General features: G+C 41.9%; 1 pseudogene across 1 annotated transcript; it reads left to right on the forward strand.

Annotated features, from left to right (window-relative positions):
* The first annotated feature begins 13,680 nt into the window (after positions 1-13,680).
* LOC309976365 (vomeronasal type-1 receptor 4-like) lies at positions 13,681-14,631 on the forward strand (annotated as a pseudogene). Its single transcript has one exon. The product of its transcript is annotated as a vomeronasal type-1 receptor 4-like (transcript).
* The last annotated feature ends 914 nt before the right edge of the window (positions 14,632-15,545 follow it).

Consider the following 15,545-nt stretch of genomic DNA (forward strand, 5'->3'; position numbering starts at 1 on the left):
CTGCAAGGAAGTCATCAAGACAGACATGTAATCTCCATAGGGAGGGTCTCCTATTTCCCATAGTGCCACTGGGGGCGAGGTGTCAGTGTCAAGTTCATTTTGTTTCCAGACGGAGTAACATCGTAAGACAGACCCTGACATGTTTCTGGGCCTTACCTGCTCTTCCCAGGATCCATATATTAAAAAAAAAAATCTTCAAATAGATACCTCCACTCAGTACCCTTACAGAATTACTTCTGTTGGACACTGATTATATTTTCTAAACTGCAACAACAACAATGCCACTGATTCTAGGAAAATGTTCCTGTCCCTGAACATCTTTGGAGTGGTGCTGCCTTGTAAAGGGAGGGAATGGGGAGAACTTGCCCAAGTCAGGGGTCAATTTCTGTGTCCCTAGCTTGGAAGCCATTTCCATCCAGTGGCTGGAGAGAGACTTGAGTGCTGCTTGAAAATATGAAAAGATTTCTTGCCCAAGCCTGCAAATAGCATGTCTTCTTTCCTTTACAGTTTTTTAAGGCCTGTCCTCTGCTCATTCTTCTTCTGGCCAGTGTTCAACAGTAAAATAGCTGGGACTACTACAGACGTATTCATGCGTCATTACCCTTCTCACAGAACTGTTTGCCCAGACTCTAGGTTGAGATATTAAGGGAAGGGCAGTAACCTCTCAACACTTTTCATTTGGGGCAGGGGACTGAACAAGGCCCACACCAGGGTTCCTAATAGCTCCCCTGCTTCCCCACACTTGGAGCTGGAAGGTCTATTTTTCCTAATACTCTAGAGTATATACACATGGTAGAGGAACAGCAGAATGGGAAACTCTCTTCATTTTCATTAAGGCTAAACTACAGGGTGGGGGGTAGATTCCAGCTCCTCAGCCTCCATTGAGAAAGTAAGGAGCTCTTGGGGGCAGGGGGCAGCCACTCACCATGAAGAGTATCAGGGTCACATGTTTCTCTCCATCCATCTGAAATCAGAGTCTACCCAACTCAAACTTCTAGTTTCTGATTTTGTGACATGCGGAGCTACTTTTCTTTTACCTTCCTGGAGGCTGAGTGGGGAAAATCCAGCTCTACCAGGCCTGTAACCCCACTCACCCACAGGTATGTGATGTTTAAAACATTGAGGGAGAAGGGCTGCTTGAGCCAGGTCCTGGGGTTGGGTCTTTATTAGATTTTCTCATTTGAACAAGTCCCTGGATTTTTTTTTCCAGTTTTTAAAACTGTAGCAAAAATACTCATAAAATTTACCATCTTAACCATTAAAAATTATACAGATCAGTGGTATTAAATACATCCATAATGTTGTGCAGCCATCACCACCATTCAGCTCTGTAACTCATTTCATCTTGTAAAATTGAAACTCTATACCGATTGAACAGTAACTCCTCATTTCCCTCTTTCCCCGGTCCCTGGAAACCACCACTCATACTTTCTGCCTCCCATGATTTTGACTACTATAAGTATCTCACATAGTGGAATCATACAGTATTTGTCTTTTTGTGACTGGTTTATTTCACTTAGCATAATGCCCTTGTTAACCTAAAACAGCCAGTTATTTTACCAGCAAAATGCGTTTATGCAGGAGCTGCAAAGAATTACAATTTGGGACGTGCACCTGAGAGGAAACATGTAAGTCCAGTAAAGCAAAGAAGAGGAAAATTTTATAGAGGAGAAAGGGCAGTTGGGAGGGGCTGTTATAAACAAAAAATCCGTTGGCGGAAACTGGGAGTTCAAAGTACAGTGGCTTTTCATTGAGTTGTGACAGTCTCTCATTGGCTGAACTGTTGCTAGGCAATGAGAAAATCTTGCTTCCTCTTGCTGGTGGTAGTAAAGTAGCGTCACTTCCTGCCAGAGATGCAAGGTAACGTCTCTTCCTGGAATCTGTATTGAGATCCAGTGGTATGCGTGTGAGAGCTCCCCCTGCTGGTCTCCCGACACCGTCTTGGTGAGGGTTCCCTTTATTAATGTTAACTTCCTCAAGGTTCATGTTGTATTATATCGCAGAATTCCTTTCTTTTAAGACTGAGTAATATTGAATTTTATGTATATACCGCACTTGTCTGTTCATTTGTTGATGGACAGTTGGGTTGCTTCCATGTTTTAGCTATCAAATATCTCTTTGAGACCCTGCTTTCAATTCTTTTGTATAGGTACCCAGAAGTGGAATTGCTGGATCATATTGTAATTTTATTTTTAATTTTCTGAGGAGCTGCCATCCTGTTTTCCAGCGGCTGTGCCATCTTACATTCCTACCAACAGTGCACAGGGTTCCAGTTTCTCCACATTCTTGCCATCACATATTGTCTTCTATTATTTTGATAGTAGCCATCCTAATGGCTGTAAGATAGTATTTCATTGTAGTTTTGATTTTTTGATTTGCATTCACCTAATGAATAGTGATGTTGAGCATCTTTTCATGTGCTTATTTGTCATTTGTATATCTTCTATGGAAAAATGTCTATTCACGTCCTTTGCCAATTTTTAAATTGGGTTATTTCCGGTTTTTTGTTTTTTGTTTTTTTTTGAGTTTTAAGAGTTCTCTCTGTATTTTGGATATTATCAGGTATATGACTTGCAAATATTTTCTCCTATTCGGTGGATTGTCTTTTTACTCTGATGATTCTGTCTTTTGATGCATGAAAGCTTTTTAAATTTTGTGAAGTTCAGTTTGTGTTACCTGTGCCTTTGGTGTCAAATCCAAAGAAATCAGTGCCAAGTCTTATGTCACGAACCTTTTGCCCTTTGTTTTCTTTCAAGAGTTTTATTGTTTTAGGTCTTACATTTAGGTCTTTGATCCATTTTGAGTTAATTTTTGTATGAGGTGTTAAGGGTCCAACCTCCTTCTTTTGCATGTGGATATCCAATTTTCCCAGCATGATTTGTTGAAAAGGACTGTCCTTTTCTCACGTTGCCCAGAACTTGGGTGAGAAAATTTCCACTTGTTCTAGGAAGCATTCTCCTATCCTTTAACTGGGATTCTGAAGGATCTTTGTAAGTTTCTCTCTGAGAAAAATCTTTTCTCTCTCGGCATCACATCCTCCTCATCATGACTATTAAGGAATGTGAGGAAATGCCTTAGATTTTACCCTACTGGCAGGATAACAAATTATCCTGTCAACTTCATGGATGCTGTCAGAAGGCATGAGACTCTGGGGTCTGAGAAAGAAGATTTTATTATTCATGACATAGTAAACAGCAGAAGCTTCATGTTTGCATTTATTCTTCTTGTCCACCTCAAGTTCCTCAGAGGTGATACAAAGAGGCCCAGGATGCATCACAAGTGAGGATGTTGTCAAGGTTAAGAAATCCAAATATTTAAAAGTTGGTCCTCAACAAACCTGCCGAAATGTTGCCTCAGAGGAAGGCACTATTTTTATTATGTTGGTCCAGTAATTAATCTGTCCTTTTCCCTGGAGGAGGTACTGCAGACATTATCTGAAACTGATTGTTATACAAAAAATCCTTGAAAAGATAATTTAGGACAGAAGCTGATACAAGCTGTGAAAAAACATAAGAGACCAAAAATTGTCTCTCAACATGGTGCAGCTTTCCCTTTAAAACATGAGAATAATCAATGCTCTAAACAAAAATTTCCACTGAAGATTTCTGGTACTAAGACTAACCTTGATTGTGTGGCACACTGAGGTTGTAAAGATTGAAAGAGACAAAAGCCTGAATCACCAGGAGACTTGACAGAAAATCAGCTCCGAGGGTGAGGTGATGTTAAACTGGATGAGGCCATGATAGATGACAGCAAATAAAAAGAAAGGCAAACACAACATTTTCAGAATAAATGGGAGTGTGTTATCTTGATGGATAAAAACTTAAGTCACTACTAACACATATAACAAATTACTCTGAATAGATTGCTGATGTAAAATTTAAAGGTATAAAATGATTTTTCTAGAAGAAAACAAAGAACATTTTTGAGATCTTATAATAGGAAAAGACTCCTTAAACAGAACAAAAATATTGACTGTAAAGGAGAACATGACAAATGATGTTGTATTGAAGTTAAGAGCGTCTACTCATCAAAAGGCAACAAGATAGAAAAAACGATAAAGAGAGAGAGCCAAGAAAGGCCTCCTATTTAGTGTATATAGAGAACTTTTTAAAATTCAGTAAAAAAAAAAAAAAAAAAGGACAGAAAACACACAAAAAATGACAAAGCAACAGACTCTTCAAGAAAAAAGTAGTCAGTCCTCTCGATCAAGATGGCGGAGTAAGAGGACGTGGAGTTCACCTCCCCCACAAACACATCAAAAATGCATCTACTTGTGGAACAATTCTCACTGGAAAGTAACTGGAAGCTGGGAGAAGGACTCCTGTACAGCCAAGGCTATAAGAAAGGTACACGTGTAATGAGGTAGGAAGGGAAGAAAAGCAATTGGGTCAGGACCTGTGTCCCACAGTGCACTTTAAACACACTGCACTCTTCAACCCCTGTGTACATTTTAACCCTCTACAGTCTCTCTCTTCCTGAACTTTATCCCCCAACCCCCATGCTCCATGAATCTCCACAATCTTGCTCTTATATCCCCCTTTCCCTGTGCCCTCTTCCTTCCCACCTCACTTTATCACGCCTATTCTCAGTCATACCCCACTAACTCCAACTTTCTCATCAAACTCTCCCCAGCCCTCACCTCTTGTGGCAGTGCTCAAAGACTTTTTTTTTCTATTTTTTATTATGATAAATAAAATATAAAATACAATTCTACAGTCTTAACTCTTTAACTGTTTAGTGGTTAAATATATTCATATTTTTGTCCAACCTAATTACCACTATCCATCTCCAGAACTCTTTTCATCTTGCAAAACTGAAACAGTAACTCCCCATCTCTCCTTCTGCAATACCCTGACAACCACCTTTCTACCTTTATTGCTGTGATTTTTATTGCTGTGATTTTTATTGCTGTGATTTTTACTTCTGTAAATATATCATAAAAGTGGAATGGTACAGTATTTGTCTTTTTGCATAATGCCCTCAAAGTTCATCCATGTTGTGGCACATGTCTTTATTTCCTCCCCTTTAAGCCTAAGTAATATTCCATTGTAGGGACTTCCTTCATGGTCCAGTGGTTGAGAATCTGCCTACCAATGCAGGGGACACAGGTTCAAGCCCTGGTCTGGGAAGATCCCACATGCTGTGGAGTAGCTAATCCCATGTGCCACAACTACTGAGCCCACGTGCCATAACTACTGAAGCCCGTGCGCCTATAGCCTGTGCTCGGCAACAAGAGAAGTCACCACAATGAGAAGCCTGTGCACCACAGCAAAGAGTGGCCCCTGCTCGCCGCAACTAGAGACAACCCACACGCAGCAATGAAGACCCAACGCAGCCAAAAATAAAAATATATATAATAATTTTTAAATTAATTATTAAATAAATAAATAATATTCCATTGTATGTATATACCAGTTTATTTTTGTATATGGTGTGAGAAATTATTCCAGTTTGCTTGATTTGCATGTAGCTGTCCAGTTCCCCAACACCATTTATTTGTGGAAGAGGCTGTCTTTGTCCTATTGTATATGCTTGCCTCCTTTGTCATAGATTAATTGACCATGTAGGCATGGGTTTATTTCTGTTCTATCTATTCTGTTTCATTGATCTATGTGTCCATTGATCTTTTGCCAGTACCACACTGTTTTGATGCCTGTAGCTTTGTAGTATAGTTTGAAATCAGGGAGGATGACACCTCCAGCTTTGTTCTTCCTTCTCGAGATTATTTTGGTTATTCAGGGTCTTCTGTGTTTCCATACAAACTTTATAATTATTTGCTCTAGTCTGTGAAAAATGCCATTGGTATTTTGACAGGGATTCCATTGAACCTGTACCTTGTCTTGGGGGCTATGATCATTTAATAACACTAATGCCTCCAATCCATGAATATGGTATTTCTTTCCATTTATTTGTGTTGTCTTCAATTTATTTCATCAGGCTTATAGGTTTTGTTTTGTTTTGTTTGCCATACGCAGGCCTCTCACTGTTGTGGCCTTTCCCATTGCGGAGCACAGGCTCCGGATGCGCAGGCTCAGCGGCCATGGCTCACGGGCCCAGCCGCTCTGCGGCATGTGGGATCCTCCCGGACCAGGGCACAAACCCGTGTCCCCTGCATCGGCAGGCGGACTCTCAACCACTGCGCCACCATGGAAGCCCAGGCTTATAGTTTTTAAAGTATAGGTCTTTTACCTCCTTGGTTAGATGATTTCTTAGGTATCGTATTGTTTTCAGTGCAGTTTTAGGTGCACTAATTTTACTTTTTGATAGTTTATTGCTAATGTAACTCATGAATAATTTTATTGCTTAACTATTTTATCATTAAAGTTCTTCCTATGTTTTTTACTTTTATATTACCACAAACATTTACCAAAAACTTAAGCATCCTATTTATTTTATTTTTTATTGAAGTATAGTTGATTTACAATGTTGTGTTAGTTTCTGGTGTACAGCAAAGTGAGTTTTATATACATACACATATATATATTCTTTTTCATTATAAGTTATTACAAGATATTGATTATAGTTTCCTGTGCTATATAGTAGGACCTTGTTTTTTATCTATTTTATATATAGTAGTTTGTATCTGATAACCCCAAACTCCTAATTTATTCTTCCCCCCACCTTCACCTTTGGTAACCATAAATTTGTTTTCTATGTCTGAGTCTTTCTATTTTGTAAATAAGTTCATTTGTATCATATTTTAGATTCCACATACAAGCAATATCGTATGATACTTGTCTTTCTCTGTCTGACTTACTTCACTTAGTATGATAACCTCTAGGTCCAACCATGTTGCTGCAAATGGCATTATTTTGTTCTTTTTTATGGCTGAGTGGTGTTCCATTGTGTATATATAACACATCTTCTTTATCCATTCAACAACTGATGGACATTTAGGTTGCTTCCATGTCTTGGCTATTGTAAATAGTGCTGCTGTAAATACTGGGGTGCATGTATCTTTTCAAATTAGGGTTTTCTCCAGATATATGCCGTGAAGTGGGATTGCTAGATCCTATGGTAACTCTATTTTTAGTTTTTTAAGGAACCTACATACTGTCTTCTGCAGTGGCTGCACCAATTTACATTCCCACCAACAGTGTAGGAGGGTTCCCTTTTCTCCACACCCTCTCCAGCATTTATTTTTTGTGGATTTTAAAATAATGGCCGTTCTATACAGTGTTAGGTGATAGCTCATTGTAGTTTGGATTTGCATGTTTCTGATAATTAGATATTTTGTGCATCTTTTCATGTGCCTGTTGCCCATCTGTATGTCTTCTTTGGAGGAATGTTTATTTAGGTCTTCTGCCCATCTTCTGATTGGGTTTTTTTTAATATATTGAGCTGTATGAGATGTTTATACCTTTTGGAAATTAAGCCCTTGTCAGTCGCATCATTTGCAAATATTTTCACCCAGTCCGTAGATTGTCTTTTCAATTTCTTATGGTTTCCTTTGCTGTGCAAAAGCTTATAAGTTTGATTAGGTTCCATTTGTTTATTTTTGCTTCTATTTCTTTTGCCTTGGGAGACTGATCTAAGAAAACATTGCTACAATTTACGTCAGAGAATGTTTTGCCTATGTTCTCGTCTAGGAGTTTTATGGTATCCTATCTTATATTTAAGTCTTTAAGCCATTTTGAGTTTATTTTTGTATATGGTGTGAGGGAGTTTTCTAACTTCATTGATTTACATGAGGCTAATAAACAGCCTCTTTTGCATGACCTATGGAAGTCACATCCTTTACGTGGTTTCCCAAATGAAGAGTGAAATGCTATTGTGTTATTTACCCCAAAATTTAGCTTCCATCCTACATTGTATGTTCTATTTAAGTGGTTTTGGGGGCATTTTATATAAGCAAGATTTTTGCTCCCCTGAGCTGAAATTAGAAACTATCCATGACTGTTGTGATTTGACCATAAATTGGAGAATTAATGTATGGGAGATCAAATAGTGGCCTCCAATCTGCCCATTGCCACTTCCGTCTTTCCCAGTTCCATTCCTCCCCTCTTCGTTTGTGTATTTCCCCTCCCTCAGATACATCTTCTGTGCCTCCACCCCTGTGAGCTGTAGCCATGCACCAAACTCCATTCACTCCTCAACTTCACTCAACTTTTTCAGACTCCTATATTGCATCCTCGACCTCCCTCCTGTCACTTTTTGGACATCCATCCTATGTGATTCTAGCCTGGCCCTCCTCACCTTCCATCCCCCCTGCAAACCACATCATTTGAGCCTTTATTTTCTTACCCTGCATCTACTTCCAAGCCAGATATCTCAGCCCATTCCCCGTGTACTCTACAACCACACCATCAAGGACCCCAGCCCCAACTCTCAAGCATCCTCAACTAATTCATAAACCAAATCCACAACCCACAGCCCTCTTATCCCTGACCCTTTCTCCTGGGCTCCTTGGCTCCTCATGCCCAACGTTCTCCCAGCTTCCTCATTGTCATGTGCCCATTTTTTTTTCTCTTCTCTTGGTCATTATCTTCACCAGGCTTCATGTCCTCTTTCAATTCTCTATTTCTGCCTTGGGCCACACTATATTTCCAGCATCTGCCTACCCCACACGTATTCCCCTTCCTCCTCTCACTGTCTTGTTGTTTTTGTTTGTTTGTTTGTTTGTTTTTGGCTGCATTGGGTCTTTGTTGCTGCGCTCGGGCTTTCTCTAATTGCAGCGAGCGGGGGCTGCTCTTCCTTGTGGTGAGCGGTCTTCTCACTGCGGTGGCTTCTCTTGTTGCGGAGCATGGGCTCTAGGCATGTGGGTTTCAGTAGTTGTGGCACGCGGGCTCAGTAGCTGTGGCTCGCGGGCTCCAGAGCACAGGCCCAGCAGCTGTGACATGCGGGCCCAGCTGCTCTGCGGCATGTGGGATCCTGGACCAGGGATCAAGCCCGCCTTCCTGCATCGGCAGATGGACTCTCAACCACTGCGCCATCAGGGAAGCCCTCGCTATCGTTTTAATCCCTCAAAGACAATAAGTCTCTTGGGAGTTTTATCAACCACTGACCTTTACCATTTTTGCCCCCAAACTCCTCATACCCTTATTTCCTTCATGCCCATGGACTCCCGCACCTATTTCCCTAGAACCCGGTACGCCTCATACTCTTCACTTTGCCGCACACTTTAACTCATTGTACCCTCAAAACCGGCAATGCCCTTTAACCACCTTGGGATTCTTCGTATTTCTTTTTCTTTATCCTTCTGCCTTTTCTCTTTCCCTGTACTCTCTCCCACACTCCAGGCTTCCTTCACCGTGGTCTTATCTGCGTACCCCTTTTTCTATGCCCTCTATCTCATACTGATCTATCACATACCCATTCACTGCCATGCCTCTGAGCACTCTACCTTTCTTACCCTCTGACCCACCCAAGGAGGTAATACGCATAGCAATTTTAAGGCTGCCTATAGCAAATATTGTCTGTTGGTTGTTGCAGCGTTGAAAGGATTACAAACAATGGAAAGGACCCCTTTTTCCTGCGTCCAGAAGTCTGGAGATACAACTATTCTTCCATATGTGAACGTGTCGTCCACAGATACACAGGGACTGTGTAAGTTAATTTTATGAAAGTGAATGCTTTCATATGAATGCGTCATGTGTGTTTATGAATATGATGCGAGTTTATATGTGCTGAGCATGTGCATGAATGTTTGTGAGTTTGCACCTGTAGTTGTGTGAGTATGTGACTTATGTATATGTCATAAGTATGTGTATGTGTGAGTATAAGTATGTATGTGTATAAGTATGTATACATAAGTATAAGTATGTGTGAGTATGTGAGTATATATGAGTACGTGAGTGTGAATGCACATGTGTGTTTGCTTCTGCCTGTAAGTGTTTCAATGAGTTCGTGTTTGTGTGCAGACATGGTTGACCACCACTATGGCTCCAACTCCTGACGTGAAAATTGACAATGATCGCATCATGACTGTGCATCAAATGTGGATTTATTTGTAGGGAAAACTGAAAGATTACTTTCAACTCCTAATTTATATTTCTTAGTTATCAAAGCATCGAGTGCTCATTACTGGAAAATAGTACAATTAATTAATTAATTAATGCAGAGCACTCTGGTAACAATTTGATCCCCTTGAATTAAGTAATTGAGCATTGGTTCACCTGGTATTTACAAGAATAGTAAAATCTCTCTGTTGGGCCATCAGAACTAGATGCTAATTTGTGAGACACTCTTTTTGAACCTTCTCCTTTTTTTCTATGCATATTGTTCTGTGTCTAAGTCTAATCACTAATGGAGGTCAGTAATTGTAAAGTATATTTTCCTACAACATCTCCATATTAATTGGCATTGATTTATGCAAATGAGTCCAATTAATTGGCTTTGATTTGTGCAGACATTTTCTATAACGAGTGATTTATCATATTCTTCCTTTTACTTGTGTCTCTTTGAATATACTTCTCAGGTATTTTGTCTCATTCCATTTCTCTACCAATACTTTAACTGGTGGTTCAGTTCAGTGGTCTGAAGATTAGGAAAGTACTAGTTTCAGGGAGAGAAACGTCTCAGGAAAGTGAAGAATCTAGAGGAACACACATCTTTTATGCCAGTCTTTATTTGAGTGACTTCAGAATTTCCAACTCTCCTCCATGTGAGACCCTGTCCGCCTTCAGGGATCATGGAAAAGAAAATGCCTCTTGAAAACACTCCAGTTGTTTCCTAAGGGGGCTAACTAGAAACTTGTAATTGTTTTTAGTAATTAACAACTGAGAGAAAAGTTTTCAGAAATGTTCCCAGATCCCAAGCCTACACTCCCATTGCTGCTTCAGGTGAAATGATTTTGCAGTTCTGTTGGGAGGGGTGGGGAGGACCCAGAATCTCAAACCCATACATCAGGCTCCGGCTAGCTCCCTCCCACACAGGTACTGGCTATAAAAACCATCACTCTGAGCCCATTGTCCTGGCATCAGGAAGGAGTCAGGTAAGGATGTTCTATTTCATTCTGAGCAGCAGGGTCTGTAAGAGAAAGGCAGATCAAGAGTCTGGGTAAGGGCTTCCCCTGGTGGTGCAGTGGTTGAGAGTCCACCTGCTGATGCAGGGGACACGGGTTCGTGCCCCGGTCCGGGAAGATCCCACATGCCGCGGAGCGGCTGGGCCCATGAGCCATGGCCGCTGAGCCTGCCCGTCCGGAGCCTGTGCTCCGCAACGGGAGAGGCCACAGCAGTGAGAGTCCCGCATACCGCAAAAAAAAAAAAAAAATTAAAAAAAAAAAAAAATAAAAGAGTCTGGGTAAGAGATCGTATCAGAAAAAGGCAGTCTTCTGTGTAGTAACCTGATTCGGTGCCAACACCGTGCAGAAAGGTGGAATAAGTCTGAGGCATGAGCTAGTAAAGAGAGATGGGGGGTCCTAGAATCTACACCAATCTCTAAAGACTCCTCATGCAATTTAATGTAAACCTCTGACAGGGATTGTTGTGACTCATTCCAAGATATAACAAAACCTGCTGTCTAAGGTGCTTAAAAATATTTGTATTTTAAGTTGTAAAATCAATCTGCTGTTGAGTCTACCTTACAGGAATCAGGATGACTAGAGGTGCACCAATAATCCCTCCAGGTTTGCAATAAAGAGTATGATGAATCTGCAATAATCATCCAGTTCTGTGCAGAAAGTGTATGCAAATGGAAATGGCTTGAATAGAAAGGTTTTTTTCTAACTCTGGATGTCTGATGCAATTAATGGAGACAGAAACTCTGTCTCAACTGAAAACCTCTGTAGTGTGTTGGTTATGGCAAGGTTATCACTCTTACATTTACAGAACAGTTGACATGATAGTTATGAGTTAAAGGCCGCAGCTGGCAGTCTCATATCGTGTTGTTTCCGTTTGTTTAAAAAATATGCTGTTACTATCAATCTAAAAATCCAGTCTTTGAATTTATAAAATGCACAAGAATACATGCCTTGCAGATGCTGTTTTGCATATATGTCTTGTATGTCAGTATCATTCACAAATCTTATTACTTTGCTAGTCTTTTCACTTAACTCTGAAATTAACAAATAGATAAGTATATGAACTGAAAATAATAATAATGTAGTTTTGGCTTATGCTCTTTTATCATGTATTAGTGTTTGATGTCCCAAAGTTTACGGCATTACATGTGCTTATTCAATAATTCCTGTGGTAGGTGCCATTATACTTGCTTTTCTGACATAAAAATAAAGGAGTCTGGGACTTCCCTGGTGGCACAGTGGTTAAGAATCTGCCTTCCGGGCTTCCCTGGTGGCGCAGTGGTTGAGAGTCTGCCTGCCGATGCAGGGGACACGGGTTTGTGCCCCGGTCTGGGAAGATCCCACATGCCGCGGAGCGGCTGGGCCCGTGAGCCATGGCCGCTGAGCCTGCGCGTCCGGAGCCTGTGCTCCGCAAGGGGAGAGGCCACAACAGTGAGAGGCCCCTGTACCGCAAAAAAAAAAAAAAAAAAAAAAAAGAATCTGCCTGCCAATGCAGGGAACATGGGTTCGATTCCCTGGTCTGGGAAGATCCCACATGCCGTGGAGCAACTAAGCCCGTGCGCCACAACTACTGAGCCTGCACTCTAGAGCCCTCGAGCCACAACTACTGAAGCCCGCGCGCCTAGAGCCTGTGCTCCGCAACAAGTGAAGCCACCGCAATGAGAAGCCCGCGCACAACAACGAAGAGTAGCCCCACTTGACACAACTAGAGAAAGCCTGCGCACAGCAACGAAGACCCAATGCAACCAAAGATAAATAAATAAATAAACAGAAGACTCCACCAACTTTAAAATAAATAAATAAATAAAGGACTTTTCCTGTTGCTGTCCTAATACTGAGCCATTCTCATCTTCATGACGTTACCTTGTCCTGGAGCAGGTTCCTGCAGTATTCTGCTGCTCGCAGGGCATTTACATGTATTAAGATACCTAAAGGGCTTCCCTGCTGGCGCAGTGGTTGAGAGTCCGCCTGCCGATGCAGGGGACGTGGGTTCGTGCCCCGGTCCGGGAGGATCCCACATGCCGCGGAGCGGCTGGGCCCGTGGGCCATGGCCGCTGGGCCTGCGCGTCCGGAGCCTGTGCTCCGCAACGGGAGAGGCCACAGCAGTGAGAGGCCTGCGTACCACCAAAAAAAACAGATACCTAAAGCTTCATTCACAATACATAGTGCCCTACAAAATAAAACTTTACAAGAATGGAATCTCGTTATAATGAAAATATAAAATACCACCAGTCTAAAATAAGTTGTGAAATTAAAACTAAATATGGACCTGGATTATTATTTGAATAGAACCAACTGGCTTTTTGGCAGAGAATGGTGGTTCAATGCACTATCTTTACCAGCCTAATGGGTCTCAAGTCTTCACTCTGCCCTACGCAGCAGATTTCAAGAAGCATGTAACCTCTCTGTGTTACCCTTCCCTGTAAAATTGAAGTCACAGAAATCCCGGGCTCATGGATTCGTGAAGAATGAAGTGATCATGCGGCGTGCCTTCAACGAGTCATTTTACATATAAGTGCTCTCTATAATGTATACATTCAACCCTTTTAAGGCTGCTAGTAACAGAAAAACATGAAGTACACTTTTCTAACCGGGAACTCACGGCAAGTGCAGAATATTGGATTTCAGCTGACATGATTCATGTAGCCCAGGCCTCATATTCCCATGCAGGACATTTAAACTCACAAGACAAGTATCAGTGACCGTGAACTGAGAGGATGGCTAGCAGCGATTTGACAATGGATGTGATCTTCTTAACACAGACTGAGGTTGGAATCCTGGAGAATTTCTCGCTTCTTTGCCGTTATATCATCCTTCCCTTCACTGGCTACAGGTTAAGGTCCACAGATTTCATCCTCAAGCACCTGATTGTAGCCAACTTCTTGGTCCTCATCTCTAAAGGGGTCCCCCAGACAGTTATTCCCCCTTTGGGTGGAAACATATACCCAGTGATTCTGGATGCAGACTTCTTTTCTTTCTTCACAGAGTGGGGAGGGAGTGTCCACTGGTAGCATCTGCCTCTGGAGTGTCTTTCAGGCCACCATGATCAGTCCCAGGAACTCCAGGTGGGCAGAGCTTATACTAAAAGCTCCCAAGTACATTGTTGCCTCTATTTTCCTGTGTTGGATGCTCCAAATGCTGGGAAATGTTGTTTTTCCTATCGATGTAACTGGCAAATGGAGCAACAAAGACATCACAAACGGAAAGGATTTTTGATACTGTTCTGCTGTTCATCGTGACAAAACCAGACAGACATTGTATGGAGCATTGCTATTACTCCCTGATGTTTTCTGTTTGGGGCTCACGCTCTGGGCCAGTGGCTCCATGGTTTTCATCCTGTACAGACATGAGCAGCAGGTCCAACACATTTGTAGGACCAATGCCTCCCCCAGGTCCCCCCTGCTTCTCTTGAGTCCAGAGCTGCCCAAACCATTCTTCTCCTGGTGAGCACTGTCATCTGCTTTTATACCCTTTCCTCCATCTTTCAACTTCTTTTGTCTCTTTCTGATCATCCTAGCCGGTTCCCTGTGGACATCACTGTAATCACTGCTGCGCGCTTCCCCACTGTCAGCCCCTTTCTGCTCGTGAGCCGTGACCCCAGTGTACACAGGCTCTACTTTGCCTGGTTCAGGAATACAAAATCCCCCACTGTTAGGAGAAATATGTAAATTGTGTGTATTTCCACAGAGCACAGTTGCCAATTCCTTCCTTCCTTCCTTCACCCTCAGTGTCCAAAGGCGAGTTTTGAACGGGAACCTGTGGAAGAACTGCTTTCGGGCTGATTCACGTTGTTGGCAGAATACGTTTCCTTTAATGACTCACTTCTGGGTATCTCCATCTAGAAAGGCAGCGTCAGCAAGTTGAATCCCTCTCCTGTTTTCAATCTCTTACTTCTTTCCGTCGGAACTATCTGGCATCTGTTCTTTAAAGCTCAGGTGATTATACTCCACCCACCTTCATTAACGAGGAAAATCTGTTCCAGTCAGCTAGGGCTGCTGTAACCAGGAATACCACAGGGGAATGCTCCAAGGTGATGGAGTAGGAAAACCCTGAGCTCTCCTCTTCTCCTGGACACACCAATATTACAACTGTATCCAGAGCCAGTATTGATGAGGAAGACCAGAAGCTACCAGAAAAGATCTCCTACAGCTAAAGGAATGCAGAAGGATCCCCAGTGAGACAGGTGGGAGGGTTGGAGTCTCGGTAGAGTCAAGAACCACATCCCTGGGTGCGTGACCTAGCAACAGGAGAACAATACAATTACAAAGATTCTTCCCGAGGGGTGAGCATTCTGAGCCCTACGTTGGGCTGGCACGCCGGGAAGCTAAGCCCCCAGAACATCTAGCTTTGAAAGGCAGCAGGGCTTTCTTTCGGGAGAGCCAGAGGGATGTGGGAAATACGGGGAGGTAGAGACTCCACTCTTTTTTTTTTTTTTTTTTTTTTTTTTTGAGGTATGGTTGATCTACAGTATTGTGTTTGCTTCAACTATACAGCAAAGTGACTCAGTTTTTTTTTTTCAGAGTATATGCCATTATAGGTTATTACAAGATATTGTATATCACTGTGCTATAAAGTAGATCCT

The sequence above is a fragment of the Leucopleurus acutus genome (genome assembly GCF_964270905.1).
Source record: "Leucopleurus acutus genome assembly, chromosome: 20".
Classification (NCBI taxonomy): domain Eukaryota; kingdom Metazoa; phylum Chordata; class Mammalia; order Artiodactyla; family Delphinidae; genus Leucopleurus; species Leucopleurus acutus.